The sequence below is a fragment of the Phacochoerus africanus genome, chromosome 15, assembly GCF_016906955.1.
Source record: "Phacochoerus africanus isolate WHEZ1 chromosome 15, ROS_Pafr_v1, whole genome shotgun sequence".
NCBI classification, from domain to species: domain Eukaryota; kingdom Metazoa; phylum Chordata; class Mammalia; order Artiodactyla; family Suidae; genus Phacochoerus; species Phacochoerus africanus.
Genome location: NC_062558.1, coordinates 135,016,427 through 135,038,592, shown reverse-complemented (window position 1 = coordinate 135,038,592; position 22,166 = coordinate 135,016,427).

The window sequence follows — 22,166 nt, the reverse complement described above, 5'->3', positions numbered from 1 at the left end:
TAGTGTTTACAGAAAGTGGGGGGGGGGGGAAGAGTTGTTGTCATGGCTCAATGGTAACAAAGCCGACTAGGATCCGTGAGGATGCTCATGGCTGCAGCTCTGATTCAGCCCCTAGCCTGGGAACCGCCACATGCCACAGGTGCAGCAATAACAAGCCAAAAAACAAAAAAAAAAAGTGGAAATGTTTGGGAGGATATTTTTCCTTTTCTTCTGAAAACCTGTAATCAAGTTTGAGTAGATACAAAAAATTACTGCTGTTATTAACAACTATTCAGGGATCATGTACCCACTACCCAGTTTAAGAAAAAAAATTCATACAGCACAGGGAACTAGTCACCTGTGATGGAACATGATGGAGGATAATGTGAGAAAAACAAGGTATGCATATGTGTGACTTGGTCACTTTGCTGTTATGGTAGAAATCAACAGACCTTTGTAAACCAACTATAATGGAAAAGATAAAAAAGCATGTAAACAAACAAAAAAAAAATTCAGTGACGTTTAAAATCAGTGCCCCCTCCCCCCGAATGCTCCACCCTAGTCTTCTGACTCCTGCCAAGGGACCATGGCCCTGACTTCTGTGTTTATAGTTCTTATTTTTTAATAATTTTATTGTGCATTTGTATCCCTAAACACAGTATATTTTAGTTTTGTTTTTAAACTTTTTATACATGGGTTCTTCCCTTTTTTCCCTGTATTAGTTTAGCAAGTATGAATCCCATTTTCATTATTTTAATCGTTATCCGAGAGATTTTCACACAGGCACTTAATTTACCAAAATGTATAATTAATGATTGTCCTTACTCTTTTCTCAGACAATACAAGACTTAACAACACTTTAATTCTGATCACCCCTCCAGACATTAGTGCTGTTTTATGTGTTCTTATTTATCTTTTTTCAATGCCGGGGGTGGGGGGGGTGTTAATATTGTTTTATTCCGTCCATGCCTGTTAAACTACAGATACTTTCTTCACTCTTTGTTCCCGCTCTCTCTCTTTTTTTTTTTTTTTTTTGTCTTTTGTCTCTTGTCTTTTTAGGGCTGCACCCGCAGCATATGGAGGCTCCCAGGCTGGGGGTCTAATCCGAGCTGTAGCCGCCGGCCTACACCAGAGCCACAGCAATGTCAGATCCAAGCCATGTCTGCAACCTACACCACAGCCCACAGCAATGCCGGATCCTTAACCCACTGAGCAAGGCCAGGGATCGAACCTGCAGCCTACTGGTTCCTCGTCGGATTCATTTCCACTGAGCCACAACGGGAACTCCTCTCTTGGATTTTAATACTAATCATTCTGTTTTTCATTTTTAAAGTTCGTCTGTTTCTTCATACCTGCTTTGTCATTATTTATAATCTCTTGTTCTTTAATCATATTTTCTCTCATTTTTTTCCTTAAACATTTATCTACCCTTATTTTGTATCCTTTAGGTGTTAATTTCACAACCAACGTCTTTGGGAAGCTGATTCTCTTCTCTCTCTCTGCTGGCATTCACTATGGATAAATTCCTTTCTTGTGTCCTTTACTATGTGTCTATTTCTCCAAAATTTGTATGTGTGAGTTATTGGAGGCCCAGGCTGTTGGTGGATTTGCCAAGAGATGAGAGAGGAGCTTTGCTTCTGCAAAGCGCCTGGGAGGACAGCAGATCTGTAACCACTTTAAATTAGCCTCAGGTAAATGGGAGAAATCAGCCTTGATTGGAAGGAATTTGAGGGGCTAATCTATATGGGGGCAGCTTGTGCTTATGAATTCTCACGGAGGTGTACCACCCCAGCACTACTGCTCAAAAACATAATTTTGCTCACATTTTGGGGCCTAGGAGAAAGGCGGTTTGATTTCTAGTTTATTCTTATTCTGATGAGGTAAAGCTTTCAGAGCGGGGTTTCTCGACCTTGACACTATTGACATTTTGCACCAGATACTTCTTTGTTGTGGGAGGTTGTCCCTGCGCATTGCAGGGCGTTTAGCAGCATCCCTGGCTTCTGCCAGTAGGTACCAATAGCAGCTGTCCAGCCATAACAATCAAACCTGTCTCCAGAGTTTGCCCAATGTGCCTTGGTAGGTAAAATCACCCTCAGTTGAGAAAGAACTCCTGGAGTTCCCGTCGTGGCGCAGTGGTTAACGAATCCGACTAGGAACCATGAGGTTGCAGGTTCGATCCCTGACCTTGCTCAGTGGGTTAAGGATCTGGCGTTGCCGTGAGCTGTGGTATAGGTTGCAGATGCGGCTCAGATCCCGCGTTGCTGTGGCTCTGGCATATGTCGGCAGCTGTAGCTCTGATTAGCCCCCTAGCCTGGGAACCTCCATATGCCACCGGAGCAGCCCAAGAAATGGCAAAAAGACAAAAAAAAAAAAAACCTCTTACTTTAGGATGCCAGCAAGGAGTCTTCTCCTGGACCCCATCCTTACATAGATCTTGAGCTTTGTCCCCTGTTCTCATGGAGCTATGAAAATCAAAGTTCAAGGTTATCTTGCTCAACAAGTGCTCTCAAGTAGAAAGCCAACCTGCTTCCGTGCCCTATGTTTTTTGTCACTGGGATTCTTAAAAGGGATGTGTGGAGTGGAGTGGGTGTGGGTGTGTGTCTCAGGATTCCTAGTCTGCCACATGACCAGAAATGGGAGCTGTTAACATTTTTTAAAACTGTAATCTTTTTTCACCCATCCCTCACTCTTTCTTTCTATTTCCATAACATTCTTACCATTAACAAGAAAATAAGAGCAAAATGAAAATTATAGATAATTTATTTTAATCAGCATTTTTAAACCTCCTCAGATTACAAAAACGGAGCTTCGGTTTCTTCCCCTTTACTTTTCTGTCTTGGTTCCTGAAATCAGTGGTGTTCTGGAGCCGGGTTATACCTGCTCTGGGGGGCTGACTCTGCAGACTTCCTCTCAAATCCCCGTCCCGTGAAGTCCCTTCACTATGCGGGACATTGGCCATGTTGGGAATATTTACACCATGGAAACCAGCAAATGCCACAAATCAGGTTTCTTATCTCTCAGAGTTGTTTGCCCATCCTTCACCAGCCCACCAATTACGGAAATGGACCCCAAAAACAGTGTAAGCAAAACAAGAGTGCTCATTTTATTCTTTGTCATGAACTATGTATCAACTCCAGCCTTGTCTTCTATTATGGGTAAGTTGTGTTCCCCCCCGCCCCACCCCGCAAATTGATATGTTGTGGTCCTAACCCCAGGACCTCAGAATGTGACTGTTTGGAGACAGAATCTTTAAAGAGGTAATGAAGTTAAAATGAGGTCATTGGGATGGGCCCTCATCCAATCCGTCGGATGTCCTTCTCACACACACAGAGGGAGGGCCAGGTGAAGACACAGGGAGAACATGGCCCCCCGAAAGCCCAGGACCGAGGCCTCAGGAGACCCCACCCCTGCAGACACCTTGATCCCAGACTTCCAGCCTCCAGAATAGTGAGAAAATAAACTTCTGCCCGTTAAGCCACCCAGTCTGCAGTACTTGTTATGGCTGCCCTGGCAAACTGATACATCTCTGCATCTTGGTTTTCTTATATTCATAGTGTATTTCTTAGTGTAGCCAGTATGCAAATCTGGACCAGTTGGTACCTGTGGTCAGAACATAATGCCAGTGAGACCAGGGTCACAGACTCAGTTATAGGATGGAAAGCATCTGCCACTGCAGAACCCTCTGATGCCAACTGTCGGCTAGGCCTATGTGTTTGCCCGATCACAAGACCAACCCAAGAGAAAGCTGGCCAGCCCATCAGTACTTCCTCTAAAAGTGCCTCTAAATTCCAGGCCCTGCTGGTGGTAATTTCCTCTTGTCGGAGTCAGCATATTCCATTTTTCATAACTGTTAACCTGACACTTCCTGGCTAGAATCCAAAAAGCCAGTTTTCCTGCTACTGTCCTTCTCAAACCTCCATCTTGAGGACAAGATTCTAATCTGTTGCAATGGTGAAGAAGAGACTTTCTCAAAACCTTTATTGTCCATGAGAAACTTCGAAATTCTTAATGTTCATGCTCATTGACAACTAATTTGGATAAATCCTCCCTTTCCTCACCTAGATGGGAAGCTGAACCTTGACTCCACTTATCACAGCAGAGACGGAGGAAACAGATGTAAGAGGGGCTCCCTCCCAGCCCGCACGCCTCAGCCAGTGGATCTTATTTCCATTTGACACTCTCCCGAGGCTCTGGCTTTTTTCTTTCTCTGATTTTTCCTTTCTTTATTATTTCTGTTCTAATCAATAACTCATGGAGCACAAAAGCAGACTTGCACTGGCTCTTTGATTTGCTGTATACATCACTTGAAGTGTTACACTTTAGAACCCAATTTTTAAAAATCATTTACACTTCAGAGTAGAAAAATAGCAACGTTCCTAGAAGATTCAATTAAATTATCCCAGGTTAATGTGTTCACTGTCAGCAGTGAATCACCACAAGAGTATAGCCAATGAATAGACTATAAAGCTCCATTTCTTTCACAGATCTATAGTCTATTTTGTGAGCATATTAAAATATATTTTCTAATAGGAAAAAAAAAATGAGATGCCCTTTTGTTTACTCCTTTTTACAGCAAGTTAGTGCCTATATTCCCAGGACAATGGTTTCCTTAAAACTACAATAGCTTTTATCTCTTCAAGCCCCAGAGGACACTGGGAAAATCTCTCACTTGGGTTAACTTTGCTGAATATATTTAACCAGTAAATTATTTGCCTTCCCAACTGGAAGAACCAATATACATTTATGTTCTAGGAATGGTTTGTTTTACTAACTTTATGAGTGAAGACCTCAAGAGTAGCAAAGCCAAGGGACATTTAATTAAGTTATATTTGCTTTTTCATGATCTTTAGCTCTAGCTTATAAATCAAGAATCAATGAGTACTTAATTTCCTCTTATAGCATTAAAAGTAATTGCTTCATAAATTCACTTTAGTAATCCAAATATTTGCACACAGTGCAGCACAAAGAGAAGTTGTTTCACTGATGAGATCCTAACTTTTATTTTATTAGTATAAAATGGAGCTTGCTCATTTTATAGCTTATGATTTTCCTGGCTGCCTCAAATTCCTTTTTGAAGCAGACAGGATATAAATTTAAAATAAATACAATTATGACTTTGCTTGAGAAAAAAGAAACCAGTCTACATACTTAAAATATAAAAAGAAATCATAGTTGTAGATATATTTCTGCTTAGTAGAATATAGCTATAATGAGTAAATTCTCTCCTACCAAATTGTGTATGCTCAAAAAGCAACAAAAATATTTTCAAGGCTGGTTTAACCTTTCCTTTACCTGTGTATTTTATTGTGGGGAAGGGGAAAAGGTATTAGTAAAATTGTTACCTGCACTGCTAAGGTGTTGACTATTGCTTGGTACCGGAGGCTGAAATTGTTTTGTATTCTTCAACTGCTCTGTTCACAATAGTTTCCTAAATGTAGACATGGCGTTAAGATTTACACAATAACTTACAACCCCTGCATCATGCAAGTTTTCATGAACCAGAGACCAATTTGCTGGCAGTGGAGATGAGGGCTGAAGTGACACGGAGTAAGAGCGCAAGGTCATAGAGCAAGATGGTGGCTGGGAAGAAACCCAGGTCTTCACACAGCAAGGCCAGGGCTGTGACTGTCCCACGGCTACTGTAATTTGCATGTTATTTCATTCAAAATGTACGTGTCAGCACCTACCGTGTGTCACATACCTAAGAAGGTTATAGCTACAGCATGAATGCAGGCTAGAAAACCTTATGCGGAAAGACGCCAACACGTGGACCACATAGTGTGATCCCGCATATATGAAAGGTTCAGAATGGGCAAATCTGTGAAGACAAAGTAGATTAGGAGTTGCCTGTGGCTGGGAGAATGGAGAAATGGAGAAGGATGGGAGGGAGCGCGGGGAGCAGTGTGGGGCTTCTTAGGGAGGTAGTAAAAAATGGTCAAAAATTGATTGCGGTGGTGGAGACCCAGCTCTGTGAGTACAAACCATTGAACTGTGCACTGTAAATGGGTATGTTGTGTGGCATTTTTTAAGAAAATAGACACAGTGGCTTGAGAAGCCACGCCTCCCACCGAAAGGTGGTGGGCGGGGGAAGGGGTCCTGACCTGCCCTTCCCCAACTGCACCCTGTGCCCTGGCCACCTCTGTGCCCACAGCCAATTTCCCCAAAGGCAGGACCCGCCCTGGCTCCAGAAACAGCCCTGGGGACAATGTGAACAACAGAGGTGCGCCCCCCTCCTGCCTCTGCCACCCCACAGTGTCCGCCACTCCAACTTTGATGAGGGTGTGGGGCACGCTGGGGTACGCATGCGCCAGCTAAGCGCGAGCATCACTTTAGCATTGCCAGACTCCCTTGGGACCAATGACGGCAACCCCAGACGGAGGGCGGGCAGCCATGGGCCCTTGCAAGAGCGCCCCCACTCGGACCAATGGCTTTCAGTGCCCCAGATCCTGTTCCCTGGCATGCAGATACACTTGGCTGATGCATGGTTTAAACGATCTCATTCTAAATATTTAGAATAGGGGTTCTCATCGTGGCGCAGTGGAAACGAATCCAACTAGGAACCATGAGGTTGAAGGTTCAATCCCTGGCCTCCCTCAGTGGGTTAAGGATCCGGCGTTGCTATGAGCTGTGGTCGCAGATGTGGCGCAGATCTGGCGTTGCTGTGGCTCTGCTGTAGGCTAGAGCTACAGCTTCTATTCGACCCCTAGCCTGGGAACCTCCGTATGCCACCGGTGTGGCCCTAAAAAGACCAAAAAAAAAAAAAACCCCTTAGAATAATGGCCGCTACAATTTGTCTTGCATAAATGAACCACACTCTTTCCGCCTCACTATTTTGTGCAGTCAAGTGTTTATGCCCTCAGCCTGCCTCCTGCCACCTGGTGAAATCTCATTTACATCTTCCAGGTACTGCTCAGGGTCACCTCCTCCCCAAACCCATCAGTGAGTCCCTTCTGAGGTCTCAAGAGTCCAGGGTCACTGAGGTTGTGATATGATCTGTCTTTGATGAGCCTGGGGCTCCAGGGCCAGGGTTCAAGTTGCCTGCTTCAACTTCCTGTGGCCCCAGCCCAGGGCCCTGCCGAGGCGCCATCCTGCTGGGATTATTCAACTTGAACTGAGTTCAGTCATTTACAAGCAGAGACTTGGATGGGGGGCATGTAGGCAGAAGCATCAGAGTGCTACTTCCAAAAGCCTGAAAAGAAAAGCAAGCATGTTTAGTGATGTATCAAATGAGACGAAGGAAGGAAGAAACCGCCTGAGGTCACGGACAGCCGTCAGAGGGGAAGACTTCCATCAGAGTGCGATGGAATACTCAAGATTTATTTTTAAAATATTGTTATTAAATAAACATTACAGAAACTTTTGCATATCCAACTTATTTATAGCTTAGGGCACGAAAACCCACATTAGTATGTTGAATTATAAGAATTCACTGCAGCCTGCTAGCTGACAGCACGTCAAATTATTTGCAAATATTTTCTGGAACAGTAACCTTGAAGGATGCCAGCCCCATTCAGTGTAACCTTATCACAAGATAGGAACCGAGCGTGGAGAAGGCAAAGGACAGGACGCTTTCGTTCCTGCAGCCTCTGTCACCTCTTTGAACAAGGCCTTTATCCCCCATCTCAGCTGCACGCCTGGCTTCTGTCTCTTGGGCATTTGCATCTCTCTCCCTTGCACTTTAAAAAGATGGTAGGCAGAAGGCCCCCTTGAGAAACCATGCTCTGGGCAGGAATTTGCGAGTGCATTAGTCACATTTAAGAGGCTTTCTCTCCTCCATCTGCAATGACATAGTTCTGCGAAAATTATGTCATCATTTTAACAAAGAGTCTCTAATTGACATGAAAAGGCAAAATCAAAATAAAAATGAATTTCGGGCTGAGCCGTACAGGCTCTTCCATTTTACTTGCAACCCTGTGGAGCATGGTCTGGGCGAGCAGCAAACCAGGACCTCATTCCTAGCTCCCGGTCTTGGGAAGACCACAGTGGCAGATTACTCCAGGGAGTGATTTTTCTTAAATATCCAATATCTCTACCTTACAAATGCCTCAAATGTGTTTCTTTTCTTCTAATATTCAACATTATCTTCAGTACTTTAAATATCTTTCTTTTCACCAAGGAAAATACCATTCTTTGGATGAAAAGCTATTATGGCCCATTTAAACAATCGTGAAGTGGCTGGGTAGTTTAAGAATTATATCTAGATCATTTAGCAAGGTTGGCACAACATCCGACTTCTAAAATCAGCTTTTTGCCAAATATTTTAGCCATATCACAGTTGCTTAGCTAACGAGAAAATGCTAATCGCTTGGCATAAATGTGGCCATGTTAAAATTAAACAAAATGGATTGCCTTCAAAATAACCTTTTGTTTTTGTCTCCAAAACACATTTGGTATAGGTAAGACCTCATTGCTCATCATGACACTAGCATCTTTCACGTCCTATACAGGTTCTGTGTGTTCCTTTGTTCTCCCGTCAATAACAGGGAGTCCATATCACACCACTATTCAGTGAATTCAACAGTTGTTTAAGCACCTACTGTGCACTCAGTGCTATGCTATTCGCTGTAACTGTACTCTGCTCAAGCACTACCATCATTTTAAATTAAGTGCCACCGAGGAAAAAAGCATCGAGGAGTTCCCGTTATGGCACAATGGTTAACGAATCCGACTAGGAACCATGAGGTTGAGGGTTCGACCCCTGCCCTTGCTCAGTGGGTTAATGATCCAGCGTTGCCGTGAGCTGTGGTGTAGGTCGCAGACGCGGCTCGGATCCTGCGTTGCTGTGGCTCTGGCGTAGGCCAGCAGCAAAAAGCTCCGATTGGACCCCTAGCCTGGGAACCTCCATATGCCGCAGGAGCAGCCCAAGAAATGGCAAAAAGACAAAAAAAAAAAAAAAGAAAAAAGCATCGAGTGATTCTAGTGCATTTTTGCTAGATTATAACCTTACCAAAAAAACTTACAGTTTAAAAGAACAAATTGTTTATTTAGCTAATCAGTTCTAATATGGTCTCAACAATGTATTTTTTAAAAGCAAATCTACACGCTTGCTATGCAGGTCCCGTGGTGAGCATGAAAGTGTCAGAAGACATGGGCCCTCCTCCAAAGGAGTTCACACGCTAGTGCAAGAGACAAAGTGTCCAGTTCACAACAACATGAATAATAATGAGCACCACAGAAATCACACCAGAGGCGCAAAGAATGCACCCAGAGAAGCGGGACTAAAATTCTTTGAACACCTACTGTGTGCCAGGATGTTTCGCACCTGTTAATGAATATCAGCCCTCGCAAATGTGGCTCCCAGGGGAAGGGGAAAATGTTCATGCCACAGAAAATGTCTGAAACTGTTCGCCACCAGAAGAGGACTTTTATCATATATGTCTTTGTAATTTTGTACTTTAGTGCATATATTTTCTTTTCACCTAAATTTTGTTGTTTTTTGTTTCTTTGCTCTTTAGGGCTGCACCTGCAGCATATGGAAGTTCCCAGGTAAGGGGTCGAATTGGAGCCACAGCTGCTGGCCTACACCACAGCCCCAGCAATGTGCAGGATCCCAGCTGCATTTGTGACCTACACCACAGCTCAAGGCAGCACCAGATCCTTAACCCACTGAGCCAGGCCAGGGATCGAACCCTCATCCTCATGGATTCTAGTTGGATTCGTTTTTGCTGCACCACAACAGGAATTCCTCAACTAAAGCTTCTTAATCAAAGGCATATCCACATACCTGAGCCTACTTCTGGTCTTCTGCATTGGAATCGCTCACATTCTGCAGTAAGAATTACTCGCATCTACTGATTATGCTGGTTATAGTGATTTAATTCTTTACTCTTCAGGAGAGTGCGGCTCAGAGTTGTCAAGGCATTAGCTCAAGACAACAAAGTTAGCAAGTGGCCGAGATGGGATTTGGGTACAGGGTCTGTCTTCATCAATGGAGATGATCATGGGGTTTGGCCTTTATTCCATTAATAGGGTGTTTTACATTGATTTTTCACATGTTGAGCCAACTTTTCATTCCTAAGATAAATCCCACCTGGGAGTTCTCTTGTGGTGCAGTGGGTTAAGGATCTGGCATTGTCATTGCAGCAACTTGGGTCACTGCTGTCGTGCACGATTGAACCCTGGCCCCAGGGAACTTCCACATGTTGTGGATGCAACAAAAACAAAACAAAGCAAAACAAACAATCCCATTGGACATGGAATATAATCCTTTTCATATGTTGATGGATTCTGTTTACTAGTATTTTGTTGAGAACTTTTGTACCTGTGTTTAAAGGGGATATTGGTGTGTAGTTTTTTCTTGGGATGTCTTTGTCTGATTTTGCTATTAGAGAAATACTAACCTCTAGAATGATTTGGGAGTTCCCGTCATGGCTCAGTGGTTAACGAATCCGACTAGGAGCCATAAGGTTGTGGGTCCGATCCCTGGCCTTGCTCAGTGGGTCAGGGATCCGGTATTGCCATGAGCTGTGGTGTACGTTGCAGACGCGGCTCGGATCCCGAGTTGCTGTGGCTCTGGCGTAGGCCGGTGGCTACAGGTCCAAATTGACCCCTAGCCTAGGAACTTCCATATGCCACCAGAGCGGCCCTAGAAATGGCAAAAAGACAGACAAAAAAAAAAAATAGATTTGGACAATAGTCCCCCCTCTTCTATGTTCAGAAAATTTAGTAAAGAATTAATGTTAATCCTTCTTTAAGATTTGGTAGAAATAACCAGTGAAGCCATCTGGTCCAGGGTTTTTCTTGGTGGGAAGCTTTTGGATTGCTAATTCAATCTCTTTACTTCTATTCAGATGTTCTATTTCTTCCTGAGTCAGTTTTGATAATTGCTGTCTTTATAGGAACTTGCGCATTTTATCTAGGTTCTCTGGTTTGTCGGTGCGCAGTTATTCATAGTATGACAGTATCATCCTTTGTATTTAGCAGCGGTGTCCCCTCTCTCGATCCCGCTTTTATCGAGTCTTCTCTTTTTTCTGATCAGTCTAAAGATTTTTCAGATTTTTTATCTTACTGGTTTTCATTGATTTTCTCTGTTTTTATATTCTCTATTTCATTTGTTTCCATTCGAATCTTTTTGTATCCTTTCTTCACTCTTTGCTAGCCATCTATTTATTGAGTGTTCCCTGCGTGACAGACTCTGTGCCAGGCGCATGGAGGTACAAGATATGGCCCCTCCTGTTGTGGAGCTCGCCTTCTTGATAAAGTTCCGCAAGCAATATGGGCAGAATAACATCAGGACCTGGGGAAGCCAAGGGAGAGACATTCAGTGATGTTTGGGGTAGGGAAGGGATTCTCAGAGAGGATGGTGTCTTACTTGAGCTTTAAAGGGACAGTAGTCTTGCTAAGAAGTTAGTAGGGGAGGGGTCTGCTCAGGGTGTCATAACAAAATAGCACAGACTGGGTAGTTTATTTTTTTTATTTTTTATTTTTTTGCCTCTATGCCTTTTCTTGGGCTGCTCCCGCAGCATATGGAGGTTCCCAGGTTAGGGGTCAAATAGGAGCTACAGCTGCCAGCCTATACCACAGCCACAGCAACACAGGATCCAAGCCGTGTCTGCAAACTACACCTCAGCTCACGGCAACGCCGGGTCCTTAACCCACTGAGCAAGGCCAGGGACCTTTCTCAGGTGGGTTAACCTTATGGTTCCTAGTTGGATTCATTAGCCACTGCGCCACGACGGGAACTCCCCAGACTGGGTGTTTAAACAAATTTATTTTCTCACAATTCTGGAGGCTGGAAGTCCAAGATCAAGGTATCAGCAGGTTGGTTTCTCCTGAGCACTCTCTTCCTGGCTTGCAGACAGCCACCTTCTCACTAAGTCATCACAAAGCCATGAGCCGAAAGCAGCCCCAGGACCTGAGTACCTGTACTGGACTTGCTGTGAGCAAAAATCCACCTCTAGTGCATTAAACCGCTGGGGTTTCAGGCTTTCTCTTTTACGACTACCTGTGTTGCCTTAACAAATACAATCACCTTAATCTCAAAGTTGTTTGTATTTTTTACAGACTTCCTTCCAGTTCTTATCAATATACATTCTTTTTACATGGCTGTAAGCAGAGTAGACAGACCGTTTTATTTATTTTTCAACATACGTACAGAAACAGTCTCCATGTTTACCTATTATCTTCATAACTGTCATATTTAGGGCCTAGATAATATTTCACTAAACACACTAAACCTGTCCCCAGTGATTGAACATTTGGTTATTTCCAATTATTCTGATCTTTAAAAAAAAAAAAAATCCACCATAGTGTCCTCTTGGGCAGAGGGGTGGAAGACCCCGTCATCAAACGGCTGTAGCATCAGTTTCACAGGGGACTGGGAAGCATGGTGCAGATGACCTACCCAGGCCAGGGCCCCAGGGCTTGGCACTGGCTCATCTTCTCTTCAGTTCACCTGAAACTCCTCGCCAGGCGCCAGCCTTTGGCTTGAGCTCTCAGGCCCCTTCCCCGCCTCCCTTTGGAGTCACTGGGGACTGGGACCCACCTTCTCCCTCCTCCTCTCTGCTTCTCACCCCGGGGGCTTCTCAGTCTAGCTTCCATTCTATCCAGTGCCATCAGGAGAACCCAAGGTACCCACCACGATCCCTCACCTCGTGCAGACGCGACACACACTTCGATTTCGGCTCGAAGCCTGGACGAAGCAATCAGACAACCCCCCACACCACCGCATCAGTCAGGGGCTTGGCAGGAAACAAAAGGGGCAGACTTTAATTACTTTACCCAGGAGAGTTTATCAAAGGGATGGCATAGAAGGTGTGAGCGCAGAGTAATAAAACCACAGCAAATCATTCAAAACCCAGGGGCTTGTAACAGCAGGGACAGGAGTAGATTTTGGAAATTGAAGCAAGGGTCTCACCCTTCGCCGTCTCTCACCTGACCATCTCCTTCAAAGCCCACCTGGAGGGTCTTCTCTGTGGGAAGCCTCCCATGCCCCCACTTCCTCCTCTGTGATGGCTCCTTGAGGGTAGACTCTGTGTCAGCAGAAGCCCCTGGGACATAGTAGCTGCCCAATAAATATCTGTCCAATGAATGACTTCGCAAGCGATTGAATGGGTAAAGAAGAAGAGGGAGAGGTACAGGGAAAACTAGGAAAATAAATATTCACTTTCGATGCTGTGTTTGCCAGTCTTTGTACTTTTACAACCTAAAAAGGGACCTTAAGGAGTCCCCACTGTGCTGCAGTGGGTTATAATCTGGCTTGTCTCTATGGAAGCACCAGCCCGGTGCAGTGGGTTAAGGATCTTGCTGCAGCTGTGGCATAGGTTGCAGCTGTTGCTCAGATTTGATCCCTGGCTCAGGAATTCCCATATGCTGCAGGGGCAGCCAAATAAGAAAAAAAAAAAAAATGACCTTAATTTGTCATAATCCTTAAAATGAGAAACTAGCTTATTGTACCTATTGGAAGACCAAATTTTGGCACCTTCCAAATGTGTTAAGCTGCCACTACCAGTATAAATATGTGCATTTAACAACCAGAGAAATGCAGGAAGACTTTTCCGGCAATTAAAGAGAATTTCTAACCCAACCTCTCAAATAAACATTGAAATCAGTTAGTGAAATTTGCTCAAAAAAAGGAGGGAAAAAAACCCAAAACATGACTTTATAATCCACGTATACACAAATACATATCATTTACTTAACGTAAAAGTATTTCTCTATGAAGTAATTGGATGATTGTATATTTTTAGCAGCTTTGGAAAAATCCATTTTGGGGACCCAGGACCTTATGATTTTTGTCTGTAAAATTTTCGTTTGCAGCAGTAAGTGTATTACTTAGCATCTCATGTTTGAGTGGAGGACAAAAGATGGCGGGGGCCTCCAGGCGAGGCTGCAGGTGCCCTCTTCAGCCTGGCATGGACAGGAGCGTGTGGCCCTTCCCCGGGACGAGCACCCAGGAGAGCTGAATGGGAGGGAGGCAAGTCAGGAGAAGACTGCCACTTCCACCACCTCACCCAGCCAGAGAGGACACAGCAGGCCAGGGGCAGGTCCCCAGGAGCCAGCCACAGAGGTGGAAGGGACGGGGTGAACGTGCTGGGTTCCCTGTGCTGGCAGAGTGAAAGGTTCCGAACTCAGGTGGAATTAGGGCTTTGGAAAGAAGTGAACTCCCAGTGTATGGGACGTGATCATCTTCATGCATCCCAATTTGTCACCGAGTAATGTGCCTGCAGTACCTGAAAATACAAGGATGCTGTGGGGCTTTGCATTTTGCAAGTTGTAATACAAATGTTTACCACGTAATATTAAATTGCTACAATCAAGCCACACTCCGTACACATTTACTGTGGACTACGTGCCAGATGCTGATGAAGGCGCTCAAAGTGCTGAAGGGGGGAAAGCAGTGAAGTCCTTGCCCACGAGGGGCTCACAGTCTGGCCTGGGGAGACCAACACAAGCAAACCCACAGGCGAGGTGCCAAGCATATCAGCTGGTGTAAGTGCAATGGAGGAAATAAGACAGGGGTCCCTCAGACAGTCAGGAAAGCCCTCCCAGAGAGAGGGTGACATCTGAGCCAAGCTCGGGAGATGAGGGACCACACGGCTTTGGGAACCAGCAAGTGCTGAGTCAGGTACACAGCACAGGTGTCTACAAAGAGGGGTCACCTAGGTGTGTATGGGAAGCAGGAGAGAGGGAGGGGCCGCAAAGGGGGTGAGGAAACCCTGCGGTAAGAGGTGGGGGGGGGCAAATCCGTGGGGGGCCCAGGCCACTCTGGGGACCTCTTTGATCCTGCATGAGATGAGGGCCACTGGAGAGTTTCAAGCAGAGGGACAGGACATGAAATGAATTCAGGAAGTGGCTGGGGGCTTCCCGCAAGGGTGCAGGTGAGGAGGAGGGTGTGGAGATGAGCCCTTCTTCAGAACACAGTGAACTTCCGTCCTGATTTGGTCTTTCCAATTTGTTACATTAGGGAAAAACCAAAGATGCGGCCTGACATCGCTATGGGAAAGCAGGGGCCACCGTAATTTGTTCATTTTATAGCTCAGGACACACAAAAGAGCCTGAAAGATTTGCCCGCAGCCATAAAATGGAACAGTGGGGGAGAGAGGGCCAGAAGCCAGGGCCGGTATTTCCATCCCTGCCACACTCACCTGACAGGTGCCACCTCCAGGGTGGGAGGGTCCTTCGGAGGGAAGGGGGGTGGCTGGGACTGAGTCCTTCGTCTCTACCCTCCTGCAGACAGCGGATGAGAACAGCCAACCTCAGGAGAGTGAGAAATAACCAACAAACGCAGGGAAGTGCTTTAGGGACGGCGGATGGATGCTAAATAACGTAATGCAGCAGGGAAGGTGCGGCGTAAGCGATGATGGGAAGAAGGCTGTCACTGTGACTCAGGCGTTTCAAGGCCAGCGGGGAGCTCTCGCCCGCACCACCCCGCCCGCCCGCCTCCAGGTGATGGGGCGCATCCTCGGCGCCCAGCCTGAGCAGAGAGTGGGGGCTGGGGGCGGAGGGTCGGGGGGCTCCGCCAGGACACCCCGCGGACGGAACCGCATAGCATCATCAGCAACCGCTCAGAGCAGAATTACGGGGCCCGGGCCATCTCCTCCCAGACGACGGCTCTCTGGTGGCTCTCCCCTCGCTCCTGAGGAAGCAACCCCACGCAGGACATCGATGTCCAGGGCTGGGACCACGGGCCGCCTTTCCTCCCTGTCTGCCCCTGCCAAGGCTGAGCACCGCCAACCAAGTGGCTAGTTCATCGATGGGGAAATGCCCGCCCGGGTGGAGCAGCGGTCCCTTCCTTTTACTTTGTTACCCTTGCGAAGTGCTCTGTGCGCCCCCACCGCCTGACCCTTCCCCGCCAGCCTGTTTTCACACGGATCCCTCGCCTGACCCTCATTCTCTCTCCCTTCACGTCCCTGCCCGCAGCCAGCTAATTTATTGATTGGCTTCTACCGAAGGCCAAATGAAGTTCTCCTTTATTGAGACAATTCCTCAAAGTCTGTAACTTGCAGACAACGGCTTCACCTCACGTTCTCTTTAATTAAAGGAGAGCCACTCACCAAGCCGGTCCACCGGCCACATGCGCCTCGCATCTTAATAGCCTCTCACCCCACCGGCTGCTCCGCGCAAGTTCTTGCCAAAAGGTAAGGACACAAAGCCTTGTTCACTCAGTTATTCCCTCAGGAAGTGCACGTTGCATGAAGTCCAACACTCCGTGTCCTTGAAAAGAGGGTAGGTGGGGAGTTGCCGTTGTGGTGCAGCAGAAACGAATCTGACTAGTATCCACGAGGATGAGGGTTCGATCCCTGGCCTTGCTCAGTGGGTAAAGGATCCAGCATTGCCATGAGCTGTGGTGTAGGTCGCAGATGCGGCTTGGATCCCAGGTGGCTGTGGCTGAGGCTGTGGCTGGCAGCTGCAGCTCTGACTCAGTCCCTAGCCTAGGAACTTCCATATGCAGCAAGTTTGGCCCTAAAAAGCAACAACAACAAAAAAAGGAATTCTCTTGTAGAAAATGAAGGTTTTCCTACTTTGCATCTAAATCTTTGATTCATTTAGAATTTATCCTGATGTACAGTGTTAAGTTTAGACTATTATTTATCCTTCCAGATGGATACCCTCCATCTCATCTGGTGACAAGCATTTTTGCTGTGTCATCCAGAAGAGAAAACAAGTGGTTCCCGTCAGAGGTTTTGTTTTTCATCCCTAGATCCATGTAGAGATTTAGTGATTTGTTATTGATGGTTCCCTTAATTGCTTCCCTGCTTTTTTTTTTTTTTTTTTAAGGCCACAACTGCAGCATATAGAAGTTCCCAGGCCAGGGACTGAATCCATGAGGCAGCTTCGGCAAAGATCACAGCTGCAGCACAGCCAGATCCTTTAACCCGGTATGCTGGACTGGGAATTGAACCTGAGCCTCTTCAGGTACCGGAGCTACCTCAGTCGGGGTCTTAACCCACTGCGTCATGATGGGAACTCTCCCAGCAACTTTTTTTTTTTGGAGGGGAGTGGGCTGTGCTCACAGCACGTGGAAATCCCCAGGCCAGGGAATGGACCCACGCCATAGTTGTGGCCAGAGCCACAGCAGTGACAAAGCCAGATCCTTAACCCTCTGAGCCACCAGGGAGCTCCTGCTTCCCTGCATCTCTGCTACAGACTCAAACATGGAGAATTCCTCGTCCCTGTTTTGTCAAATCCATCCTTCCCTCACTCGGCCGGTTTTGCCTTTTATCTTTTTAATAAAGCTTCTTATTGGAGTGTGACGTCATACAGAAAAGTGCACCGGTCATAAACAGCTTTGTGAAGTTTTACAAAGTGAGCACACCCAGACCCCCACCTGGTTGAAGATCGAGGCCATCGCAGGAGGCCAGAGCCCCTCCAGATCCCGCCCAGTGTCTGCACCCAACGACGACCACTCACCGTCCCTATCACCATGGTTGAAGTTCGTCTCCGTTGGATGCACTGTGGCTGCTCTTTTGCACCTGATTTCTTTCCCTGAGGTTGTGCTGATGAGACTGAACCATTGTTTTTCCATTGCAGTTCAGTGTTCTCCTTGCCGTGTAGTAGTCTGTTGTGTGAATGTAACACAGTGGACCTATATCTAATCTAATACTGACATGTGGATGTTTCCAGTTTGGGACTGTTATGATTACAGGTGGTGTCAGCGTTCTTGGCGTGTCTTTTAAAGCATCTGTGTGAGCTTTTCTGTCAGGTAAAGATCTAGGAGTGGGATTCCTGGGTTTAGGATACGCATATGGTTAGCTCTGGCCTCTATAGCTAGAGTTTCTTTTTTTTTTTTACACCCGCAGCATGTGGAAGTTCCTGGGCCAGGGATCGAACCTTACGCCACAGCAGCAATCCAAGCCACTGCCCTAACAACGCCAAGTCCTTAACCCGCTGCAGCACCAGAGAACTCCAGTTTTTAAATTCAATTTATCAAAAGTATAATCAGTTCATTCTTTGGGTATCCTCTGTGTTCTGATCCCTCATGTAAATAATCTCTCTAAATTGCCCATGACCCTGGATGCCAGTTCTATTATTGCACCATTTTACAACTGAGGAAACTGAGGAGCACGTGTTGTCTCAGTTAAGAAGTCTCACTGATGAATCTGTAAAATAGTGAGGCTGTCGTATTAAATCAAGCTATTTATCTATTCAACAATTTGAGTTTCACTCCAGTTTTTGAGACAGTTTTTAGAAGAGAAATGGGCTTTATTTATGAATACAAGAAGAAATTGCTAAGCATTAAAAGAGTGAGTGTTGTAACTCAATATATATTATACTTCAGGTATTTAAATCACAAGTCTTTACATCTTCAACTGGTTGAGTAAGAAGTATCAAAAAGACAAGAGGTGATAAGTGCCCTTTCACTTTTCAACAGTGTTACTGAGCCCATTCCAAGTATCAGAACAGGAATGAATCTATGTCAAAGTAGTAAAGTGAAAATATGGTGAAAGATTATGAATGTCGTAGACATTGAAAGCTAAGATTCTACAGGTTCCACGGACACCAAAGCAAAAAAAAAATTCCAAAGCATCTTGATCAGTACTATCAAAAACCATGCACAAAGAGCTATTAGAATAAAGGAGGGAGTTGAGGAAGACTTCCCAGGGATGGGTCATTTGGGCTGGGTTTTGAGGGATAAATAGGAGTCTCTAGATGACCAACCAGAAGAAAGAGCTCGTAAAAAAGGCACATGTTGCACACTCAGGAAAGGTGATTCGTGTGATTCAAGGTAAGTGAAGAGAAGAAGAGACAGGGAATGAGACAGATGTTGATCAGGTCTGAGAGAGCCCTGGAAAACTACGCCAGGGATTTCATTTTATTCTGTTTATGTACTTGGGGGCAGGGTAATGATTCAAGTAAATGGGCAGCCATGTATAAAATGTACAATTTTGTGTACTTTAACATATTAAGTTGATGTTTTGAGTAACAAATTACTTTTTAGGCCATTGAGGGATCCTCAGTAGAATTCCTAGTTTCTACCTTCCTGGCTGGGGAAAAAACTGCTTTAGGACAGAAAGATTCATAGTGGAAGCTATGGACATTCTCCCATTCACCTGGATTCTGAAAAGTCAGTTGATCAAAATAGTGCAAGTAGAGAATCAGAAAAAATCATAATTTCCATAAACTTTATATTTAAATTAAACCAAATAAATATGTATGTATTTGACGACATTCTACTATAAGTGCAAGACCTCTTCTCTGGGTGTAAAGTCCGCAGGGACATTTCAGATGTACTTTTTACATAGACCACACTGTTGATATACTGGCATACATTTTTATTTTGAGATACTTTTAATGGAGCAAGAACTAAAAGCTATTTGCAAATAATCTTTTTGAATAATATTCCAGATTACTGTGGTAATTTTCAATTATTGTGATTCTTCAGCCATTGTCTTGACCACTCCTAATTTTGTAGCAATTTTGTGTGTGTGTCTTTTGTCCTTTCTAGGCTGCACCCGCAGCGTATATAGGTTCCCAAGCTAGGGGTCTAATCAGACCTGTTGCTGCCAGCCTACACCACAGCCACAGCAATGCCAGATCCGAGCCGTGGCTGCGACCTACACCACAGCTCATGGCAATGCCAGATCCTTAATCCACTGAGCGAGGCCAGGGATTGAACCTGAAACCTCATGGTTCCTAGTCGGATTCGTTTCTGCTGTGCCACGATGGGAATTCCTGTAGCAATTTTTCAGTGACTCAACTGTGTTGAACCTTTTCAATAGCATTCAGCTCGTATTCTACAGACGCATGTATTTTCTCTACCTCTTCACATTTAATCAGGTCATTCAACATTTAATTAAATTACCTGGTGACAGTAACAAGGACGACTGAGCTAAACAGGTTTGGGAACTAACACTATAGACCTGGGTAATCACACAACCCAGATGGTGGGGAAATGCACAGGTGTTCTAGATGAGGAATTTCTAGACCAGCAATACTGGCATCACCCGAGAACTTGTAGGAACTGCGAATTCTCCAGCCCACCCCAGACCTATTAAATTAGACACCTTGGGGTGGAGCCCAGAACTCTGTGCTTTAACAAACCTTCCAGGTGATTTTGATGCTTCCTTCCATTTGAGAACTTCTGCTCTAGAGAGTAACCCACCAGTCTCAAGTGTTCTGACACAAGCATGGTCCATGTTTCATCAAGGGAGTAGAAGGCATCCATTAATCTGATCATAGTAGAAGCTTCTCGTGCATGACTTTATGTATATGTCAACTCTTTCTCTTAACCAAATTGAATCAGTCCGTAGTGTCCTCCTCTGGTACCCTAGATCACATCCCCTGGACCAACTCTGATTTCAGACCTGATTGACATGGGCAGGTCTGCGTGAGAGCCACCTCCTCTCACCTGTGCCATCCATCTTTTCATCTTTCCTCCCAGAGACTCTGTCGCCCGTCTTGCGATCGGGATAATTCTGGAACGATTCCATACTCTTCTTTTGAATCACGCCCCTGCTGCCTGTGTTATGTTATGATGTGCCCCTTCTGCTTTTCCTTCTCCCCGTCTTGCTCGCCCTGCTCCTCTTACTTCCTGGGACCTCATCCCAAGTAAAGTACATGCACCCGCATCCTTGTCTCAGGCTCTCCTTCCAGGGAAACTCACATTAAGACAAACCTTTCTTCTCTTATTAATATATCTTTGATACTTTTCATCTCAGCCCATGTATTTTATCTCATTGTATAAGGGTGACTGATACTGTATTTCGTCATATGCATCCACTGCCATTTAACTAGTCATCTACTGATAGACATTTAGAGTGTTTCAAATTACAGTGTGGTGAAAATTGTTTTTAAGAAGTCTTTGTGCTCCTAGACAAACATATCTATAGGGAAATTTTCAAGTGTAAAATTGCTGGATTTATATATTTAAATTTTAATTACTACTGCCAGATTTCCCACCAAAAAAGCCATGCTATTGAACTCATACCCAGCGTGAGTGATATTGCCGGATTCATCATCTCTTTCCTATCACTTAGCCTTATCAATCTTTTTAATGTCACGGGGGAAAAAATTGGTACCATATGGATGGCCAAAAAGCACATGAAAAGATGTTCAACATCACTCATTCTTAGAGAAATGCAAATCAAAACCACTCTGAGGTACCACCTTACACCAGCCAGAATGGCCATCATCCAAAAGTCTACAAACAGTAAGTGGTGGAGAGGGTGTGGAGAAAAAGGAACCCTAGTACACTGTTGGTGGGATTGTAAATGGGTGCAACCACTGTGGAAAGCAGTATGGAGATGCCTCAGAAAACTAAACATAGAACTACCATTTGATCCAGCAATCCCATTCTATCCAGAGAAAACCACGACTCACAAAGACACATGTACTCCGATGTTCATTGCAGCACTATTTGCAATAGCCAAGACATGGAAACAGCCTAAATGTCCATCGACAGAGGAGTGGATCAAGAAGATGTGGTCCATATACACAATGGAATATGACTCAGCCATTAAAAGGAATGAAATACCAGCATTTTTAGCAGCGTGGATGGACCTGGAAATTATCATGCTAAGTGAGGTCAGTCAGACAATGAGACACCAAATGTTTTCACTGACATGTGGAATCTGAAAAAAGGACAAACTGAACTTCTTTGCAGAACAGATACTGACTCACAGACTTTGAAAAACTTATGGTTTCCAAAGGAGACAGTTTGGGGGTTGGGGCGATGCGTTGGGGTTGTGGGATGGAAATCCTAAAAAATTGGATTGTGGTGATCATTGTACAACTATAAAGGTAATAAATTCATTGAGTAATTTTAAAAAATAAATAAATAATTTAAAAAAGGCCAACCCCTGGAAAAAAAATTTGATACCATGCGGTTGTTTAATTTTATACGAATTTATGAGCTTGTTTGAACATGAAAAATACTTGTTTTTATGATAGTCCTTCCAATTTTATTTTTTGTATTTTGTTTTTGTTTCCAGTCTTGTCCTATTATAAATCATGATATAGTAAACATTGTTCCTTGTAAACTTTGAAATTTCTAATTGTTTTCAGCATGGATTTTAAAAGTTGAGTTATTTGGTAAAAAGTATGAACATTTTAAAGTTTTTTGATACATACTAACAAATTGCTTCCCGGAAATGTCGAATTATTCTACACACCCAGCTTCAGTAGATAAGAATGACTATCTCACTCATTTGAGCATAATCATCCTTAGCATCTTCAGAAATGGAAAAATGTTATTTCATTGTTTTATTTATTTTGATTGCTAGTAAGAAAAAGCATTTTTATGTTTA